At 42.4% G+C, this 21,425-nt stretch overlaps 1 protein-coding gene across 1 annotated transcript in view; it reads left to right on the forward strand.

Annotated features, from left to right (window-relative positions):
• The first annotated feature begins 9,470 nt into the window (after positions 1-9,470).
• Positions 9,471-21,425, forward strand: part of STEAP4 (STEAP4 metalloreductase) — a 33,372-nt gene continuing 21,417 nt past the window's right edge. The window contains exon 1 of the mRNA XM_075557617.1: positions 9,471-9,518. The gene's annotated coding sequence lies outside the window, so the exon portion shown is untranslated. The remainder of the gene's footprint in view (positions 9,519-21,425) is intronic.

Raw genomic sequence — 21,425 nt, forward strand, 5'->3', positions numbered from 1 at the left:
CAAAAACACTTGGCAATCATTAGAGGCAGTTATGCACACGCCCGGCTTTAGCTGGCGAAACACAGTTTCAACTGCAGCAAGAATACATTCTTGACATGCGCGGTTTCAAGGTACTTCACTTTTTCCGTTTCTATTTTACAGATTTGTATCTGTGCATCATTTTCCCTTCCGACAATTCATTTATTTGATTCATGCATTCAACAAATGAGGGACTTTATGGGGGACTTTATCACGTCCCCCATATATGTCTCACCCCTTAGGTGGACACAAACCCACTGACATCCCATCATAGCTACCTTATAAGACAGAGTAAAATTGCTTTGGGCGTTTTCTGTGACTGGAAATCAATATTGGAGCAGAGACAGTCTCCTCTTTCTCCAGTGGAGCTGCTGGTGGGTTTGAGAAGCTGACCTTGCATTAGCAGTCCAATGCTCACCTCACAGCAGCCCCAGAGCTCAAGTAAATCACACGCACACACACACACACACACACACACACACACATTTAAAATCAACCTTGGTCTTCATGGAGCTTGCAGTATAGGAGAAAGACAAACAAGCACAATGTTTAAATTATAGTTTGTTAAAAAGCAATGAATGTTGTAGAACAAAGTACAAAATAGTAAAGGGGTGCACGTGAGGGGCGACAGGTGTGTGTGTGTGTGTGTGTGACTTTAAACAGGATGTTTTAGCTCTGTTATGAATGATCTCCAAGTTATCTTATTAAAGGTAAAAAGAAAGCTGTAGAAGGGTGCGACTAGTAGGCTGTCACTTGTATTTTCTAGGAATAGATGTACATGTTTTTACATCCATAACCTATCTATGGAAGATGCTTCAATAAATTTTCCACAAGATCGTGGAACTCACCTGAAAGGGGGGCAGGGCAAGGGGAAGTATTTAACGTCCCTCTTTCATGCCTTTGGAATTGTGTGCCTGTGAATCCATTTTTTAAGGCATGTTCATCAATTCTTTGCATGAAGGTATCATAAGCTAAGGTTAACTGTGGCAGCCAAGGTGGTACAGTGGTTCAGCACACAGCTGCTTAGTGGTTGGAACCCACCAGCGCTGCTCCACAGGAGAAAGATGCAGCAATCTGCCTCCCTACAGACTAACACCCTTGGAAACCAGCCGTAGCCATTCGACTTTCTCCGGTGGGTTTCTGGGAGTCCGAGTTGACTGGCTGCAGTGGGTTCAGCTTTTGTTAAGGCCAGCTACAGTAGGGAAAGAAAGTGACAAATCATCAGTGACTATCAAAGAAATGGTCCTTACACAATGTTTTCCTACCTGCAGGGTTGTATAAAGTACATCTTTTCCATCAAAGCAATGTGAAGAAAGAAAAATGACTATTAGGAAACGATTGATCTTTATGAAGAGTCGAAATATGCAGAGAAGAAACATCTTGATATTTTCATTTGCTTTTCCAGGAGTGCTTTGATGGCTGCCAGCTTTGCTGTAGTAATAGTCAAGCTCGAATTTCCAAATTCTCATGAATTTCTTTAAGGCCTGTCTTATTTTAAAATTCTTTATTGTCGGTCATGACATCATCACATAGCCAGTCTCTAACATTGTCAGTGTCTGGTCGGTTTTCCCATCAGCACTTTTTTTTTTAGATACAGGTGGGTGGCATGATGTTGTTTGCTTTTGCTTCCTGGTCTGTGTTGGCAGTTTTCCTAGAAATTGGTTAAGACCAAGCCAGTGGCCTGGCTTTTGCACTGTACCCTTTGCATTTGAGCAGGGTGGGGGAGTAGAAAGGTGTTTCTATTAAGTCACTTCCCAGTATCTAAAGAGGAACGAGAAACACAAAAAGATATTTTCTGAGACAGGAAATTATCTTTCCAAATATATCTGGAATTGGCTGGGTAACGAATCAGGAGTTACAAGAAAACTAAAAACAGGTTGGCTTTGTTTTTGTTTAAACCAATGATTTTTATGCTCATTCTGATTGCATATTGTGGTGCTGTCACCTTAGAAGGCAATGTGTATGATTGCCAAAGGATGGTTGAGAAGGTCTCCGGTAATCCTACCTCATCTCATTTTATAAACAAAAACTAACTGCCATACAGTCGACACTGCCTCATAGTAACCCTACAGGCAGGGTTGAACTGCCGCTGTGAGTCTCTGAGATTTTAAATTTTTATGGGAATAGAACGTCCAGTCTTTCTCCGACATAGCAGCTAGTGGTTTCAAACTGCTGACCTTTCTGGCCACAGCCCAGTGCATAGCCTCTACACGATCAGGGTTCCCTTGTATTATCCTGAAGTCATTGTACAAATCACTGACTTATGTGATCTAGAGAAAAGTGTGTATTCTGGGTGGACTAGAGAAACAAATCCAAAGAGACTTGTGTGTACAGGAAAAGTTGTATATAAAGAGTAATTGTACATTAAGAAAACATCCCAGCCCAGTCAAAATCAAGCCCCTATGTCTGCTATTAGCCCATGTGTCCAATAGTAGTCCATAAATTCCTCTTTAGACTCATGCAGTCAAGAAATACTACCGAATGTAGGAATGTCACAGGCTTGGGGGGGGGGGGAGGCCTTGTTGGTCCAGTGATGGGAAAAGCATCTCATCACTGGCAGGGGTCTCCATGTGGCTCCTCCAGCTCCCAGGGCTCTGGCTGCATCAGCATAGTTCCATCAGGCTCCTAGTCAGTAATGTCTCATAAGGAGTGTGTGAGTGTCCTGCCTCCAGCCAGCTATTTATCTCCTTATTGCCTCCAAATGAGATCATCAAGCTGCGACCTCTACCCCTTCACTCTCAAATTGACCACAGATCAGGTAACTGCCACAAAAACCATAAAGATCTCTCTAGGTATGGTGTTCCAACAATTTCAAAACTCTATCTCATCCCTTCTCTTCGCTCTCCTTTCCATTATAGCTTCTGAGGCACATTTTCCCCTCAACGTGCCCAAGGTTTGAATTCTAACATCTCGGGGAATCTTTGTATAGAGTTCTTCCTTCTAAATTACTCCAGGAAATATTTCTATTGCTCCAGCCCATGACACATGTCATGACTAAGCCAATTACTGGAGAGAAAGAGCTGCGTGCTTTGATCAACCAGGTCTAGGTCATGAACCTCTCCTCTACTGCTGACAGCAACAGTGCGCTCACTGCCACCTGCACCACAACGTAGTGTGTCCTAAGCTCCTCTCTCACTTCATGTTAATCCTACTCCTAGCTCTGAATTCTGAGCAAGCAAAAGACATAACATTTGTTATACCCATACTCAAAAATATCTCCCAGGGTGCCTGAAATATCCACCATTAAGAGATGTATTTCTTTGAATTAAGACATGATATCTCCAAAAACTGTTTTAATTTTATTTCAAATATATATATATAAAGCAAGCCTTACATTTAATTTATACTTGAGTTTAAGATTGATCATTAAGTCAGTCACATCCAGGGCTATAGAGGAAGGAGACATGGGGCCAACACGTTTGAAAATCTCACTCAGCCCATAAAAAGGTATGGGGCACTGGGAAGTGAAGCCCTGGGAAAGAGGCAAAAGAGGTCAGGACCTGAAGTAGTAGAGAGAGTGGTTACTTAAAAGGAGAACAACATCAACAAAAAAGAAATACAAGATGTGAAAGACAAAATTTCATCCAATCAAAATTTTATCCCAACATTTAGTGGACACTGGCTTTACACCTACTTCATCATCTTGAATAAGTCTGTCGTGCCAGGAGTCTGAGAAGCCAAGCTGGCAAGTGAGGTGGTGTTAGGAAATACTCAGGAGCATAGTAAAGATGGAAATTCCAAACCGGGAATTCCTTAGTGGGACATAACATCTGGGAGGACTTGCCTTGATCCCCTACAGCAAAACTTTAAGAAAGGACTATAAAAGTTATGAATTCTTAGTCCCTCCTAGGACCAAGGGAAAAAACTCTATCTTTAAACCACAAAATAAATAAGTGAAGTGGCTCTTAAGTTTAATAGTAATACAAATAATTCTTTCCACCCCATATATCCCACTAATTTAATCTTCCTTTTTTGGGACTCTTGCCTTTGGCAAAGAAAAGAGCTTACATAATTGGAATATATCTGCCACCCATAAAAATGAAGTTTTAAAATTTCTCATCCAAATTTAAAAAATTGTTTTGTTCTCATCCACCAAATAAGGACAAGTTTAGAAGACAATGATTTTGTTGTTATTAGTTGATGGTTACACTTGGGAATATGATTCCCCATTATGTCAATTAATAATTGTGTTTGTCTGGGTAGACTAGAGAAACAAATTTATGGAGACTCATATGTGAATAAGGAGGAGGTTTATATACAAGAGCACTTAAACATTGAGAAAACACCCCAGGCCCAGTCCAGTCCAAGTCCATAAGTCTAATAGAAGCACATATGTTTGATACCAGTCTATAAAGTCCTCTTCAGACTCACGAAACACATGCAATGACACCGAATGCTGGACGATCACAGGCCAGTGGGTAGAAAGTCTTTGGATCCAGTAGCACTGTAAGCATCTCAGTGCTGGCAGGGGTCTCCACGTGGCTCCTCCCATTCCCAGGGAACTGGGTCTATCAGCATAACACCATGTGTCTTTTCAATAGAGTGTCTCTAAGGGAGTGAGCAGTGAGAGAGAAGTGTCTCCCGCCTCCAAGGAGGAAAATAATGGATTTCCCAGAATTCTCGAGAGAAGGCCATGCCCATACAGAGGCCTCATGGGCTATGACCCAATTGACATACTAGACCCTACAACCTTTACTCTTAATCCTCCCAAGTCTCAAAATGACACCAGATTATGTAACTACCAAGTACTGCCCACAAACCAGAGTGACCTGGCCCACAGACCTAGCTGTCTGCTTCTGGCGGCAGATATGTCACCATAGTGTAGAATGGACATCACTTCCTTTCTTAGGTATAGATTTCAGACCTGTGTAGTGTTCACCCTGACACCCCCACCCCCGCAACACACACGCGCAAAGACTTCCATGGGATATTTTTACAAGGAGAGAATGTGGGACCATCAGCAAGTACATCTGTCCTGATAGCTGTTATTACATCACTGGCAATGAGCAAATCAGCGTTCAGTGTGCTAAAAACCATGTTTCTGTTCTCACAAGAACTTACATGACTTAAAGTCATTTATATGACTGGTGTGTCAGGCTGGGTGGACTAGAGAAAAAAATCCAGTGACATTCATATATGTGTAGGAAAGAGCTTTATATCAAGAAGTAATTATATATCAGAAAAACATCCCAGCCCAGTCCAACTGAAGTCCATCAGTCCGATACTAGTCCATAAGTGCCTCTTCAGATTCACACAGTCACAAGCAATGATGCAGAATTTAGGAATATCATAGGTTGGTGGTGCAGATTCTTGTGGATCCAATCGCAGTGGATGCATCTAGTGCCCTAGAAGCAATCAGAGTCCTCCAGCAGGAAGGTCAAGGACCAGAGAGAAGGGGAGGTTCCCAGGGCCCTCCTTCTGAGAAGGCCACGCCTACCAGGAGACCCTCAGGCTGTGACCTGACTGACAGGCTGAATACCACCCCTGTACTTTTACATGTCTTCAAGAGATTGACATGAGATTATGTAACTACACCTGTAGCTATGTTCATTGATGAATGCAGTAAATATTGAATACCTAGGCTTTCTGCGAGTCATTCTTGACTCATTGGCAGTGGGCTTGGTTTTGTTATTGTTGTTTGTGATATGTTCATTATTACAAGAGAAGCCAGGTGGTGCAGTAGGTTAAGCATTGCACTACTGACCCAAAAGTATTTGGTGTGAACCCATCGGCTATTCTGAGATAGGCACCCATGGGCCTTATGACCAGGTGGCTGGCTGTCAGGGATGGTTATCAGGATCATGTGAATCCTGAATAAACAAGGCTGTGGATTTTGAGCTCCTCCTAGAAAGACATGCCCATAGAAGATACATAAACACCTCCAATTGTCACCCAGGTGTCCGTTAACTGGTTGTCATCCAGTCAACTCCAAGTTGAGGCAGCCTTATGTGTGTCAGAGCAGATCACTGCACCATGGAGTTTTCAATAATTGATATTTTAAAAATAGATTGCCACAGCTTTCTTCTGAAGCATTTCTGGGGACTTCAATAATCTCCCACCTTTTGCTTAACAGCTGAATGTATCAACAGTTACCACCACGCAGGGCTCCAATGGTAAGGCATCCTTTCATCATCTTTCTCTCATTTGGTTTACATCTTTTAGATAATGATAATTTAATAAACTTAAATTAAGACTTTCCCATTGCCTGATACCCTGCTAGAGGTCCCTGGAGTCGGCTTCCAGAGCACGCCTGATCTGGGTTGCAGCTGAGACAGCATAAGCGAATACCTTCGCTTCCTCCTAGGCCTGCCTCCCACTCCACAACAGAGCCCCAAAGAACTTGTTTGGCCTTTTACCCTGGGGGTGGGGGTGGGCGGGGAAGCAGCAGACAGTGAAGAGAACGCAGTGAATATTAAAGGGAAAGGCATTCTGTCGATGCTGGTGACCACCACTGTAGCTGTTGTGTTCGTGAACATAGCAGCCCTGAAGACTCTTTCTTAGGGTGCTGTCACTCAAAGAACCATGAAGTTGGTGGCAAGAGCGCTCATCAGGGCTGGTGGTTTCCAAGCCCTTCAAGTTCTAAACATAACCCGGAAGTGCTTGAAGGGACTCCACCAGGACACACACAAAAATGGCACTGAAGCAGAGAGGCATGATGAAAGCAGCCTCAATAAGTATTTCCTCCTCAATAAACCCATTAGAATCTTACCACCAGCATGCTGCTGGGATTATCGTACAGGCTTACCATCCGATATTAAAACTGTCGAAATATCTTGGCAGACAAAAGATTATCATTTGATCCAGAATAATGTTTGACTTCTTATTAAGCCAGTATGGTCTAAAATCGAAAGAGTATTATCCTGATTACTTCTTCAGAAACATAACACTTAATTATAACTTTTTAAAATCATTACTAACTTAAAAAATACTAACCCCAAAAAAGTACAAACAAGTGCCTACACACCAAAGGTATACTCTTTCTTCTTAAATCCCTGACCCTCGTAATAGGAGAGATTGACTCTATGCTGCCCCAAGCCAAACCCACAGCCGTTGAGTAAATCCTGACAAGGAATTCTTAAATCAATGGCAATCTGATGTCCATTTGCAATGATTTTTTACCTATATTGGGTTTAGGGACAATATTATCAGCCAAAGGATCCCTGGAAGGGTCACGGTCATGCATAAGGCTTTGAGCCTCATGGTTAGCAGTTCACACTCACCGGCAGCTCCTTGGGAGTAAGAGCAGGCTTTCTACTCCTGTCCACAGTCTCAGAAACCCACAGGGGTCACTAGGAGTCAGCAAGCTCACAATGAGTTTGGTGTTTAGTTATTATTACCTCAACCAAAAAGAATTTGCCAGAAGTGAGAGAAACAGCCAGAAACACTCTACATGTGCCAGATAACATGTGGGAGAAAAAAGTAATAAAGAATGTTGTTGCTTGTAACGATTGTGATAAGAGTTATACGAGCCTCCCATAAAGTGATTTTTAAAAGAGAATATGTGGTTGCCAATAAGATTCTTTTTGTGAAGTAAGGGTGTCCCCTTTATGTCAATGTCTTCCTTTTCTCAATGAATCTAAAGCAATATGGAATTGCTTTGCAGTAAGAGCGCTCTTAGTAAAGGATAAGAGGATGATCTAAATTGACAATCCTCAAGGGATTTCAATAACAGATTGGGTTCGGCTTTTTGGTTTCTGCCATTCTCTCATCAGGATACTGTTTGGCTTTGGTGTAAAGGATTAGGTACAGATTCCCATTGGATGTTAAGATGAATGAACAATCACATAGAGTCTGAATGAACCACAGTGAAGGGCTCAGCAGGAAGTATGAACAAACCTCTCAAAGTGAATGAACTTTCCATGAAAGAGCAAAAAATGAGTAGAAAGAGGGGAGACTGACTGCCGCCCCTGTGGCAGCTGTACTTCAGAGGGGCGTGGTAAAAACAGTTAAACACGTGTGGGGTCAGGCAGTGAAAGGGAGTTCCAGTGTTCTCCAGACGCTTTCACCCAGTAACTGTCTGAGTATGGAAGTTGCTTTTTGTTTTGCCCAAGTCACACTTGTGTTCCCCACTCGGCAACTTATGTCTTCAACTCCTTGGTGAGTAGTCAAGATCAGAGAAGGCAAAGCCCTACAAAACGGAAGAGGCCAATAAGTTTGGGATCCCAGAGCCAGTCACCATCAGAGGACGATGGGTCATCAGCAAGGCCTGCCAACTTCTCTAACCCTCAAGGTCCCACAGCTAACCCTTTACCATACCCCACCTTGGGGACTGACATCAAAGAACGGGGCTAGAGAAAAAGCGCTTCCGTCAAATAACCAGTTTTTTTCTCCTGCCCATTTGCACTGGCAACTAGGAGTTGAAAGACATAGTTAATTGACTTTAGAACAGAAGCATAAGGAAATATCAGTGGAAGACCCTATCTATTCATAACTGAGTAGCATAACATTCCATTTCTTTCTCTAGGAGAATCTATAAAATCCCAGGTATTATTCAACAGCAAGCAATTTATGGTTGAAAAAAAGTTACAGGGTGATATTTACATTTGCATATATATATATATATAATTTGCTTCTGTTCTAGTTCGTCTTTTTTTATTCCAAGCAGTTTATTTAAAGGATATTGCATTGGCTGCTTTATACACACCCACCCCTCACTATCGACATGGCTAGGTCGCAAAGCCTAGGTCATTAGGCGAAAATGGGCCTGACATGAAAATACGGCTGACCATACCAGATCGCCAAATAGAGGCAAAGTCAGACAAAATTCAGTGTCCTAGAGTTCATTCCAACTCTCAGCAAGCCTGGCGCACGGGAAGGTAGCAGTTTAAGGACGCCATCCAAGAAATACTGATCTTGAAAACTTAGAGAAAAGGGCTGATGTTTGCTTTTGAGCGATTGCCTTGATTTTTTTTCTTTCTTTCTTATTATTGAATCCCAGAGAGACAAATTCAAGAGCTTGAATGGTTACTCATGTTTAAAAAAAATTAATTGCGTTATTTACATTTGAATGAATAATTTTCTTTTCTTTAAAAAAAGACCCCAAGCAAGCTCATCTAAGCTTTGAGTCGCTTGCGTCCCAGGGCTGGGGCGGGGTGGGACGGGTCGCCTTGGACCCAGGTGAAGTTGGACAAGGAGAAACAAACGCACAAGGTGCAGAGGAGGTGTTTTCCCGGGGACCCACAGCGGCCTCTGAGACCCGAGAAGAAGGGAGTCCTTCCAACTCCGGCCTCCACGGGGCTTGGGAAAGAAGGATGCCTTGAACCCCCCTTTCTAGGGCCAGCGCGAGCAACACGGGAAGTTCTCTTCTTTGTAGCCCGCAGGGATTCCCAGCTTCAACTCTTCCGGGAAACCCTTTCTTCACCGCTCCTCTTGCGAAACCTCCTGGGCCCGCCCTCCTCGCGCTCGCTGGCTCCTCTTTAAAAAGGCCCAGAGCCGCCGGTCCGCACCCTCCCTCCCTCCCGACCCGCAGCCGAAGCCAGGAAGCGAGCGCCGCCCCGCAGGTAGGTCGCCCGGTCCCGGCGCCCCTGCTCCACGCCCCGACCTGCCCCCCATCACGCCCCGGTCCCCGGCCGGGAAACCACCCCGGCGGTCGGGCCAGCTTCTGGCTTGCCCCCCGGAGTTCAAGCGCGCCTCTGACTCCACGGTGCACGGAGGCGCAAAGGAGACAACGGTTTGGCCCGGCCAAGCTAGCTTCCTGCTGTGCGGCAGCAAATGCGGGGTGAAGCCTGCAGGGAAAGAGCTCTGGCCATCGCCCGTTCCAAGCTGCTCCCCAGACAGGCGCTGCAAACTTATCTGGAGATCTTCAACCGCTTCCGTCCTTGGTCGCCAGGTATATCACCTTGGCAATGGCCTCCTCAGAGAAAGCGTCAATTACTTCTTAGTTCCCTGGTCGCTTAGACTCAGACTCAAATTTCAAATATCTAGCAGGTTTCGACTCACAGCCCACCCTCTAAAGACAGAGTACCACTGCGTCTGTTTCCAAGACAGCAGCCCTTTACAAGAGTAGAAAACCTCATCTCCTGTGGACCGGCAGGTGGTTTCCAACCGCTCACCTTGCGCTTTAACAGAACAGGTGAAAGGACAGGTGTAATGAACAGGAATGAGTTGGAGAAGGGGGCAGTGAGAGATGGAAGACAGAGAACCTGCTGGAACTAGTTGAGGGAAAGGGCATGCCTCGGGGAGTATGGGGAGTGGCAGGCTTTCAGGCTGGGTGAAGTCAACCACCTAGGACAATGTAATTCCTAAACCCGCGGGCACCAGCCCACTAGGCTGATTCTAAATTCCAGCGTCCTCAAACCCAAGAAGACTTTTTGTTGAATTGGCTTGCTTACTTCCTAGTCCGTGCGTAGGCAACACCCACTGTGGAGAGAGCATGACCAGGTGTACTGGACCTGAGAAATAGAGCCAGTCCCAGGATTGGTCTGGTCATAACCTGGAGATACAGACAGGTCAAGTAAAAAAAACCTAAACCCAGTTCAGTGAGCGGAGGCAACTCACTGGAGGCCCAACCCGCTGGGTCACCTGCTTTTCTTTCCTTTCCAAATAACCTCCGCTTTCGGCTTGCCCTGTGGTGGTTGATGAATCCACTGGTTCTCAGGTCCAAGAGCCCCTGATCACCATAGCCCTTGCAACAGTTTGGGAGGTGCAATCGATTCCTGGTTTTAGCTAGCGGCTCAAGCTCTCCCAGCCTGTTTCCACATGCCAAAGAAGCCTAGCAGACCAGAGGATCCACCAAGTCCAGTTAGAAGATGTTGAGGGGGTGAGGGGCAACGATGACAAAGACGACCAACAACTACCTGCCCTGGATTCAATTCTGGCTCTTGGAGACCTAATACGATGGCACAGATCGGCTCCTGAGTGGTTTCCAAGATGCAATCTTTACAGGAATAGCAAGCCTTACCTTTCTCCGGACAAGGTGAAAAGCTTTGACTAAATGCCTTCAGGTTTAAATATGAATATCTCCTTAAAGCCACAAATATAGCCAAGTAATTGCTATTTTCATAATAATACTGATCATTTTTCTAGGGAAACCACCCAGCTCTAGCGAGGAAGTCCTTTCCCACCAGGACACCTTAGAGATCGATAGCGTTTTATCACTGAAACCAATAGCTTTCAAAACCGTTCTTTAGAGCTGTCGTGTGAGAATGTCTTCTTCCCCCTATCCATGAGAGTCACATAAATGTTACTCACAAGATAGAACTTTGTTTTCTGATACAGATGTTGTAATTTTATAAAATGGCATTTTTATTTGAAGCAGTAATTTTATATATCTATAGCTTCTTTCAAGGCCCCGAGTTTTCCAGAGTGAGGTGACTTAGTATAGTATGGAATGTGACCAGCATACTTTCCATCTGCTTGGCAAGGTAGAAAACTGGAGAACGCCCTCCCTCTTTATCAGTCTTTGAGGTGGCAATGTAAGTCCTCCACACGTATAGAGAAACTGAGTCACAGACCTTTCTCCTGGCAACATTTATGAGTTCAGAAATCGTCCTATACAAAACCTGAGCCCTAATTTGAAACTATTTCCAGACTTCTCCTTTGCTTAAACTTGCTAACTGTTGTTTAGAAGCAACCAAGTAAATGTATATGCCCACTAGTAAATCGAAAACCTTGAGTCTTATGCCTGTTTGTAAATTGTTGTAAGAAAAACTGGTTCATTTCTCGAAGGATTTTCAAGTTGAAGAAACCCTATACAGTTGTTTGTTAAACATCTACTTCTCCCCATAATTCCTGTATTAAGAACCTAGGACAGGGTGTGAATAAGGGAGTTTCCTGAATGCTGGGGGTTTTGGGGGTCTTTTTTTATTTCTCCTGAAGTTATAGATAGGCTGTATGATAATAGAAATAATGTTTACAAAGCAAGGCCTCTCACACTACCTGTGGGAGTCTATATACATTCAAAGAATGGACCATTAGTTATCAAGACCTCCTAAGCAGTTCATATTACTGCTTGAGATAATTTGAATGATGTTTAGGTCATTGCCAAAGTGATTTAATTAATTGTTCTTCTTTGGCTGATAAGAAAGCAGTCTTAGGAAAAGTAAAATTACAGGGTAATTAAGGCCTAAAACAATGCATGGTAAGAAAGCTTGGTCTATATACTTAATCTATTCTTTCAAAAGCATTCAGGAAAAGCAAACAAAGGATGCTTACATGGTTTGAAGAGCACCTTCAGAAACCTCCCACTGCAAGAAGAATGTTGGTCTACTCAACGAAGTACAAAGGGCCTTCAAAAATTTGTGGGAAATTCTACTACCTTCTAACTCCCCCTTTCCATGAACTTTTGGAGTGGAACTTGTGTTTCCACTCGTTAGTTAGGTGTGATTTTGACATCCTAATTTAAATGCATGTTCACAATTTTCTAGAAGAATTTATTCAGCCATGTGTAGAGTGGTCTTACTGTGTATTCTTCGGCATTCACCTATTTCTCAGAAATTATTTTGGTAGAATTTCTTTTCTTTTGGATTTCATCTTTTTTAAGTCATTTTATTGGGAACTCTCACAGATATTATAACAGCCCATAATTCAAATTAGATCAAGCACAATTATACAATTGGGAGGGGAGGAAATAGGGGAAGTGAGCAGTGAGGCAATCATGAACAAGACGGACAGGAGATAGCAAGGGTTCTAAAATTAATTGTGAGGAGGGTGTAGCTTTCCTAGTCATGTTTGATGAAAAAAATTGTATCTGAGAGGAATTACTGAGAGGTAAGCAACGGGTAAACATAGTGGGGCAGGAGGAAAGAAAATAAGAGAAAAGAAGAATGTGTCTTTTCCATGTAAATTATATAATCAGTCCTAATACCTAATACAATCTTTACTATAAAGTAAAGATCACTTTAGCTCTAAAGGAAAGAAAATATATGCAAAGGGAATTTTGAAAAGTTTGGGTCTATATTTTGAATAAAAAGAAGACCCACAGGTAACTTAATATATTGATCTAGCACACCTCTATTACAGGGCTTCTTTTGACCCTGCATTTATGTGGTAGTGATCAATGCTTAGATCATCCCTGGTGGCTTTTATGAATTGATAAGTGATTACAAAATTAAAACTACCAAATCACTTGCACAAATCATAAATGTCTCTGACCACGTTAGTACTAGAGAAAAGCAAAACCCACTGACTGACTCTAAATGTTAGGTGAGTTGTTGCCATCTACCAAATTGCCCAATCAATCAATGGGCATCAAGTGTGAACAACCTAAATGCTCTCCATCAGTGAGATGGAGTTTTCCCTTTTTTAAATCATTTTATTGGGGACTCATACAGCTCTTACCACAATCCATACATCCATCCATTGCTCAAGCACATTTGTACATTTGTTGCCATCATCATTTTCAAAATCTTTTCTTCCTACTTGAGCCCTTGGTATTAATTCCTCATTTTTTTCCCTCCCTCACAAACCCTTGATAATTTATAATATTATTTTTTCATGCCTTACACTGGTGTCTGAGATGGAGTTTTCCAATAGTTCCTGGTTCTGATCTGGAATTGTTGGAGAACCACTGACTTGTAAGAAGTTGTTCAGGATTTAGAATGCAAATAGAGATCAAAGTAATTGAAGTCAATCATGACTGAATTCCCAACTTTGTCATGAGCCCCAGGCTCTAATCAAATGAATTAACCAGCCTAGAGAGCAGATAATAAACTTACATGATAAAACTCTTGGCCAGGAAATCACAAGACTATTTTAATATGTCTTGACAGGTGTAGCTGAGATCTTAATGTGCATTAAGAATGCAACACTGTGTGTTTTTAATCTGATATATGCCACGTTGTATATTATATTGCTGCTGTTGTTAGGTGCAGTCTAGTTTATTTTTTATTTATAGTGACCCAATGTGTCAGATTAGAACTGGCCCACAGACTTTTCTAGGCTGATTAGATTAGATTAGATTAATTAGATTACAGGAGCAGATTACCAGGTCTTTTCTACTGTGGAGGGAGCCCTGATGGCATACATTGGGCTGCTAAGTGCAGGGGACAGCAGCTGGAAATCACCAGCAAGAAAGAGAGGCTTTCTACTCCTATAGACTCACCATGTTGGAAACCCTCCAAAGCAGCTGTACTGGCTCCTATCTGGTGTCAGTGAGTTTGGTTTTTGGTGGTGGTTGTCTCCAGTGAGCCATTACTCCTCAAAACCATACTCAACTGCCTCCAAGCGATTTCTAACTCACAGGAACTCTGTGTGACAGGGTAGAAATAACTGCCCGGTGGGTTTCTGAGACTGTAACTCTTTTCAAGAGTAGAACGCCTGTTCTTTCTCCTGAAGAGTATCTGGTGGATTTGAACGGCTGACCTTGTGGTTAGCGGCACAATGTGTAGCCACTATGCTACCATGGCTCTTAGTGAAGCCACTGGTGGATTTGAACCACCGTCATTTCAATTAGCAGCACTTAATCCATTGTGTCACCAGGGTTCCATATGACTTAGAGCAAGGGTTTGCAAACCGTAGCTCTCAGCCTCATGCAGCTGTTCCATATATACATGTAGCTTGACGTAAAATTGAAAACCTTTAAAAGTAAAATATTATTCAGATAATGATGATTTCATTTTTTGTTAATATATATTTATGGCTCTTGAGTAATTTTTAAATTGTTGGGGGTGTTGAGGGTTCTAATCAATGGCACCCACTATAATGTCTTGAACTGTAGAAGAGTATTTATTCGGTTAATTGGACTTCAAGAATCTGAAAGCAATTCTTTACATTGCAGTCCCTAATGGAAACAATAGCCAGCTTATACAGGCAAAAACCCATTGATCAGGGATTTTCCTATAGAGCAAGCAGGTCTGACAAAAGCAGAAATCAAAATTAACGTAGACATTCTTTAGATCAAAACAGGGTATGTCTGTTACAAAATCATCATAGCAAAACAGGATTGATTATAATTAAAAATAACAATATTAACTATAGCATCCTGATCTTGGGAAAATAAGAGTACATTCTAAAATCAATCACTCGCAGGACTTTCCGAGATGGAAGGGGAAAGCAGGCAGGTCATTCAGCAGTCAACACAATGTCAGACAGTGGCTCGGGCCAGTGTCACAGTGAGGGAAAGGATTGGCTCTTCCATCTCAACAGTTTGCCAACCCCCTTACTAGAGTCACCCACCACTCAATGTCCAAAGTGCATTCTGGGAAGCAGACATTGTATCATATGGACATTGTGCAGATACCTAGTCGTAGTCTGATCCTGATTTTTCTTTAGCTTTTCAAACAAGCTTCATGCTCTAGCAGTGTTCATCAATATTGCTGAGAGCGACTTGATTTCATGTTGTGTCCTCAGCCCTCATCAATAGTTTCTCAATGTCTGACCGGGGTCACCCTTGCATAATAGTCAAACTAAGTGTGTCTGGCAACAGTGACCTCTGAGTGGGAGGCTCGAGTAACAAAGCTGTGATGGTGAAGTTGTGTCACTTCGGCAGGCTAGGATTCTCTGTGTTTGGTGGTTATACAATGATATAATGATAGAATGTTCTTCCATTTTGTGATCTAAAATGGTCAACCTCCAATTTTGCATAATGTCCATTTTTCCAGAGTAATCTGGTCTTGGGAACTTAACCATGTCAGGTGAGGACTGAGCGTACTTTCTTTTTTAAGTATGTTATTTATTTAAAATTCAAACCGAGTGTGCTGCATCATTTATTGAATCTGACAGCCCTATTTTCACTGAAACCCCCTCCACAGTCTTATGTTAACCATCTCTCTGAAATAGTCTGCCCCTAGCCTGCCAACATTTTCTGTTTCATCAACCTGCTCCACATTCACCACCATCTGAAGTCATCTTATTATTTTTATGTGCATTTCCCAACTGTCTGACAAGAATACACACATATGTATGTCCCATTTTGTAACACAAATTCAGAGTTCTGGCTTGGCACTTTCCAAAGAAATAAGTTCTTTGAATTCTGAAAGATACCTGTATTTTTCATCTTTTAATCCTCAGCATACTGTCTGGAATAAGAAGTCTTAGCTAAAGGACTATATTAATGTGTCTTTTTTCATGGAATGTGCACAAATATCACAATATGGCAATATTCTCGCAAACAGTTCTACTGCCACTGAGTTCATTCCAACCCTTGTAAAGACTGACATTCTTGGAAGCCCCCAGAAGCAGGTCTACTCAGTCCTATAGGGTATCGACAAGTTTGTTGTTTGGTTGTTCTTTCCAATGAAGCTGTCACTCCCCAAAACCAAACTCACTGCCATCAAGTGGTTTCCAGCTCATAGCGAGTCTATGGGACAGGGCAGAACTGTCCCCATGGGTTTCTGAGACTGTAGCTCTTCACAAGATTAGAAAGCCTGATGTTTCTCCTGAGGACCCTATAGGATTCTAAACCAACCCTATAGGACAGGATGAAACTGTCTCAGGGAGTGCCAAGACTAATCTTTTGTCATATCTGCTCACTCTATAGGAAAATCCCTGATAAATGGCTTTTTTCCTACATAAACTGGCTTTTATTTCCATTAGGGACTTCAATGTAAAGAATTGTTTTTAGATTCTTGCAGTCCAGTTAACCAAATAAATACTCTTCTGAAATTCAAAACATTAGAGTGGGTGCCATTAATTGGAACCCTCAACACTCCCAACAATTCAAAAATTTCTCAAGCCTTAAATATATATTTATCAAAAAAATGAAATCACCATTATCTGAACAATATCCTTTAAATTTTTTCAATTTTGCTTCAAAGCTACATGTATAAACCGGAACTGCTGCATGAGGCTGAGAGCCGCAGTTTGCAAACCCCTGCTCTAAGTCCTATGGATCCCTGGTGGCATAGTGGATTAAGCGCTGCTAACTGAAATGTCAGTGGTTCAAACCCACCCAGTGGCTCCACTAAGACCCATGATGGCATCATGGCTATGCATTGGCTACAATCCACAAGGTCAGCAGTTCGAAACCACAAAAGATTCTTCTGGAGAAAGACCAGGCTGTCTACTCCTGCCAAGTGGTTGATGATTTTGAACAGCTAACCTTGTGGTTAGCAGCCCAGTGTCTAATCCACTATGCCACCAGGGATATATATATATATCTCCAGATATATCTGGGATATATTAAAACAAACTGAACTGCAGATGCTGTCCCTGTTACAGGACTCCCTTCTGACCCTGTTCCTTGTGATGAAAGGAAACATCCGAATGATAGTCTTCAGCTCATTCCAAATATGTTGCTAAGTCTTCTAGGGCTTTCAGAAGGAATCACAAAACAGAAGGCAGCATTTCTTAAAATCCCTGCCTACAAGCATTAAAATGAATGATCCCGCCACATCTTCAAGAGTTTAAAATGTTATTTGCAGTTGAACTCCCTGGAAAGCACCAGGCCATCACTGGATTTGTGTGCTACAATACCACTGAGCATGTATGCATTTCCAGCATGGGCAGGGCCCAAGGCATTCAGAAGCCTGCAAGAGCAACCATGTCAGAATTCAAAGCTGAAATCCCAAATGGAAATAAAGAGGGAACGTGTTTAATACCCACTGCATCCAAGTGATAAACTAGATGCAATCCCTGGGTTACTAACATCAGACTCACAGATATCTACTTGCCCTTTAATGTTATGCAAATGTGTTCTCACTTTGAGAGTGATTGAAGCATCCTCTACTCACAATAGATTTTTTTTTATCTCAATCACCTTCACTAAATAATTGAAAAAGGCTTTGAACCTTGCACTAAAACCAAAATCAAAACCCATGGCCATCAAATGGATTAGAACTTATACTGACCCTACCCAGGGTTTGCAAGACTGCAAGTCTTCACCGATGCTCCAAGGAGTGCTGGTGTAGTTGAATGCCAGGTCTTCCACAACACGCCACCAGGATTCCTTCTCTGACTGACCTAGACTTTTTTAAGCCTGCAGTTTACATTGTTTTTAAAATTTTATTGTGGTTTGGGTGAGCGTTTACCATGCACTTTGGTTTTCCACTCCACAATTCAAACACACTTTATTTCATAACATTGTTTGCAAGTCTCCGCAAGGTAACTGATTTGTTTCCACTTCTTCCCTGTATTTACCATTCCCATTCATCCTTCTTTCCTATCGCTTCCAACCCTCTGAGCTTTGTCCCTGGGCAAGCACTGCCCTCTGTTCTTGTATTGTCGGTTGTGGTTCTCTACTCCTGTGGAGAGGACAGTCTTGTCTGGGGAGCCAGCAGGGTGCTTCTCCCCGTCCTCTAGGGTCACTATGAGTCAGCACTGACTTGATGTAGCGAGCTCGGAGAGAGTAGAGGCCACAGAGTGACTAGCAGTCATGGTCTAGGGCCTTCATCAGTCTCCATCAGGCCGGTAAGCCTGGTCTTTCTTAAGATTTTGAGTTTTGTTCCCTATTTTTTTTTCTGACTCGACTCTATCTAGGACCTTGGTGACTGTAGCCAGGAACCATTTGCTTTTCCTGCACTCGGGATGCTGGAGGCAGGGGTGCCTGGGGTCCAGGAGTCCTTCAGACTCACTGTTTCCATGCCGCTTACTTTCTTCACTCTTCTAGCCTTTGAATCCAGAAACCAGTGGTTGCCGCTTAGAGGCGTGCCTGATGAGCTTTTAAAGCCACACCCACTAGTCACCAAAGTAGAATCAAGGACCAATTGACCCAGTGTGCGCTGACACTGTGGTCCTGAGCCCCCGGCCCAGCAATTCACCCCCTCAAGTGGTTTCGTCCTGCTTAATAAGCTTATATAACTTTACGCTCTGCATACTGTACTGTATACATGGACATATTAGCAGCACATACAGAGGAGGTTTTAAAAGTTCATGGAAAAAAATAGAATTAAAAGATAATGCAACTTTCCCACAAATATTTTTAAGTCCCCTCCTATAAATACATACGCAAAAATAACCTTCCGTCAAGTCTATACACAGTCGGGGACAGTGTCCTTACCTTCCCCCCATTATTCAGCATGCGTGTTTGGATCTCCTTACGGATTACTGTTTAGTATCGCAGGCTCATATGCATGGCAGTGTTTGCCTTTGTTGCCATTAAGGTTTACACTCCTCGTCCCAGTACTGTCCTTCGCCTCGATTGCTTTTTGCTGATCTCTCCCTCTTGACCTTTCTCTTCACCCAATCGGTGTGTCCCCTCTGTCAGAATCAACTCCTTGGCACTGAGTTAATATTCCAGGATGTGTATCTGCAGTAGTTTATCCATTCATTCATTCATGGGTTTAGGTGGTTTCCATCTTTTGAAAAGCACAGGGTCTCGTTTATAACCTCGGGTCTGCCTCTCTTGTCTTACACTGTATGAGACTTGCTACTAACGAATATTGTACTTTTCTGTGCAAGTTTCATCAGACTCCAACTGTGGCTCACGGAAGAAAATTCTTCAAGAGTTCTCTGAGAACTATGAAATTTAATTCACCCTGGTGTTAGATGCTGTCTTTTTAAAAATTAAATCATTTTATTGGGGGCTCTTACAGCTCTTATAACCTTCCATATATCAATTTTATCAAGCACCGTTGTACATATCTTGCCATCATCATTTTCTAGACATTTACTTTCAATTTGAGCCCTTGATATTAGCATCTTTTCCTCTCCATCCCCCTCCCACCCTCATGATCCCTTAATAAATTATAAATTATTATTGATTTAATATCTTACACTGTCCACTGTCACCCTTCACCCATGTTTCTGTTATCCCCCTAAGGTAGGGGGTATTATGCATCAAACATTGTGATCGATTCCCCCTTTCTGCCCTCCTCCTCCCATCTTCTCCCTACCCTCCTGGTATGAATACTTCTCATTATTCCTGAGGGGTTTATCTGACCTAGATATTTCTCATGTCACAAGCTCTTATCTTTGCCAGGGTTCATGCTCAAGTCTAGCCAGAACTGAAGGCAGGACTGGGGTTATGATAGTAGGGGGTGAGGAAGCCTCAAGGAACCAGAGGAATATTGTGTGTTTCATCAGTGCTATACTGCGCCCTGGTTGACTCATCCCTTCCTTTTGACCCTTCTGTGAGGAGATATTCCATTGTCTACAGATGGGTTTTGGTCTCTGCTCTGACCCCCCTCATTCTCAACAATATGCCTTTTGTTGTTGTTGTTGTTTGGGATTTCCTGTGCCCGTGAACCTGATTCTATCCACACTACATAATTGATCGCACAGGCTGGTGTGCTTCTTCCATGTGGGCTTGTTTCTTCTCTGCTAGATGGCCGCTTGTTAAACTTCAAGCCTTTAAGACCCCAGATGCTATATCTTTTGATAGCTGGGCACCATCAGCTTTCTCCACAACATTTGCTTGGCTTCATTTTGAGTGATTATGCCAGGAGGGTGAACATCACAGGATGCCAGGTTGTGAAAACAAAGTGTTCTTGCATTGAGGGAGGGCTTGAGCAGAGGCCCAAAGTCCAACCAGTTCCTCAATGTATTGCCATATAAATATATGTACATAGGCCAATACCTCTATTTTTATGAATTAATATATTTACATAAATGCACACCTATGTTTATACCTGTATCCATAGCTTTGCTTCCTACATCTTTCCTATGTCTCCTTTCACCTTCCTCTTGTCTCACCATCACACTCACCCTTTTTCTGCCTCTTAGTTAGATTGCTGTTGCTCCAATACTCCTGTGATCTCTACGTCCTCCTCATTGTTCCTTTTAATTCCCTAGTTGTCCCCTGTCTATGGAATTCTTTGCTCATCACTACCTTCCCCCACTACCTCCCCCTCTTCCAGAACCTTTGGTCCAGTTGCTTTCTCATTGGGCTTGCTTCCTATGCCTATCTTATAAGGCAGGCAAACCAAAAATAATATAGACAATACAAAAAGAAAACAAAAGATTAGAGAAAAAGAAAATATATATATATATATATATATATATATATATATATATATATATATATATATATATAATAACTAGCAAAAAAGAAAAAGCATAGATAATTCCAGGTCTGTCATCTACTTTTGTGCCTATCTCCCACTGGTCCTGCCCCTCCTAGCCTGAAGTCTATTTTGGGGACTTCTCGGGAACTTTGTGGCTAGGTTTTGCTCCCATTGCTGATCTGTTATGTTCCCTTCTTGGTCCGCTCTACTATGGGGGGGTTCAGACTGGATTGACAGGTATTTTTATACTTACCTAGAAAACTTTGGTAAACTTTTTAGTCATGTTAGTTTATAAAATTATGAAATCATACTAGTTAACAAATAAGACTCAAAATGGTCCTATAACTAATGTGTAGTCTTTATTTTATTTCCATTTTTGTATTTTAATAAATAATTTATAGGAGCTCTTACAGGCCTATAATAATCCATACATCAGTTGTATCAAGCACATCTGTACCTATGTTGCCATCCTCATGTCCAAACAATTTTCTTTCTACTTGAACCTTTGGAATAAGCTCCTCTTTTTCCCCCTCTCTCCTGCACCCTCACACCATTGTGAACCCTTGATAATTTATAAATTATTTTTAT

This window comes from Tenrec ecaudatus, chromosome 9, assembly GCF_050624435.1.
Source record: "Tenrec ecaudatus isolate mTenEca1 chromosome 9, mTenEca1.hap1, whole genome shotgun sequence".
NCBI lineage: Eukaryota > Metazoa > Chordata > Mammalia > Afrosoricida > Tenrecidae > Tenrec > Tenrec ecaudatus.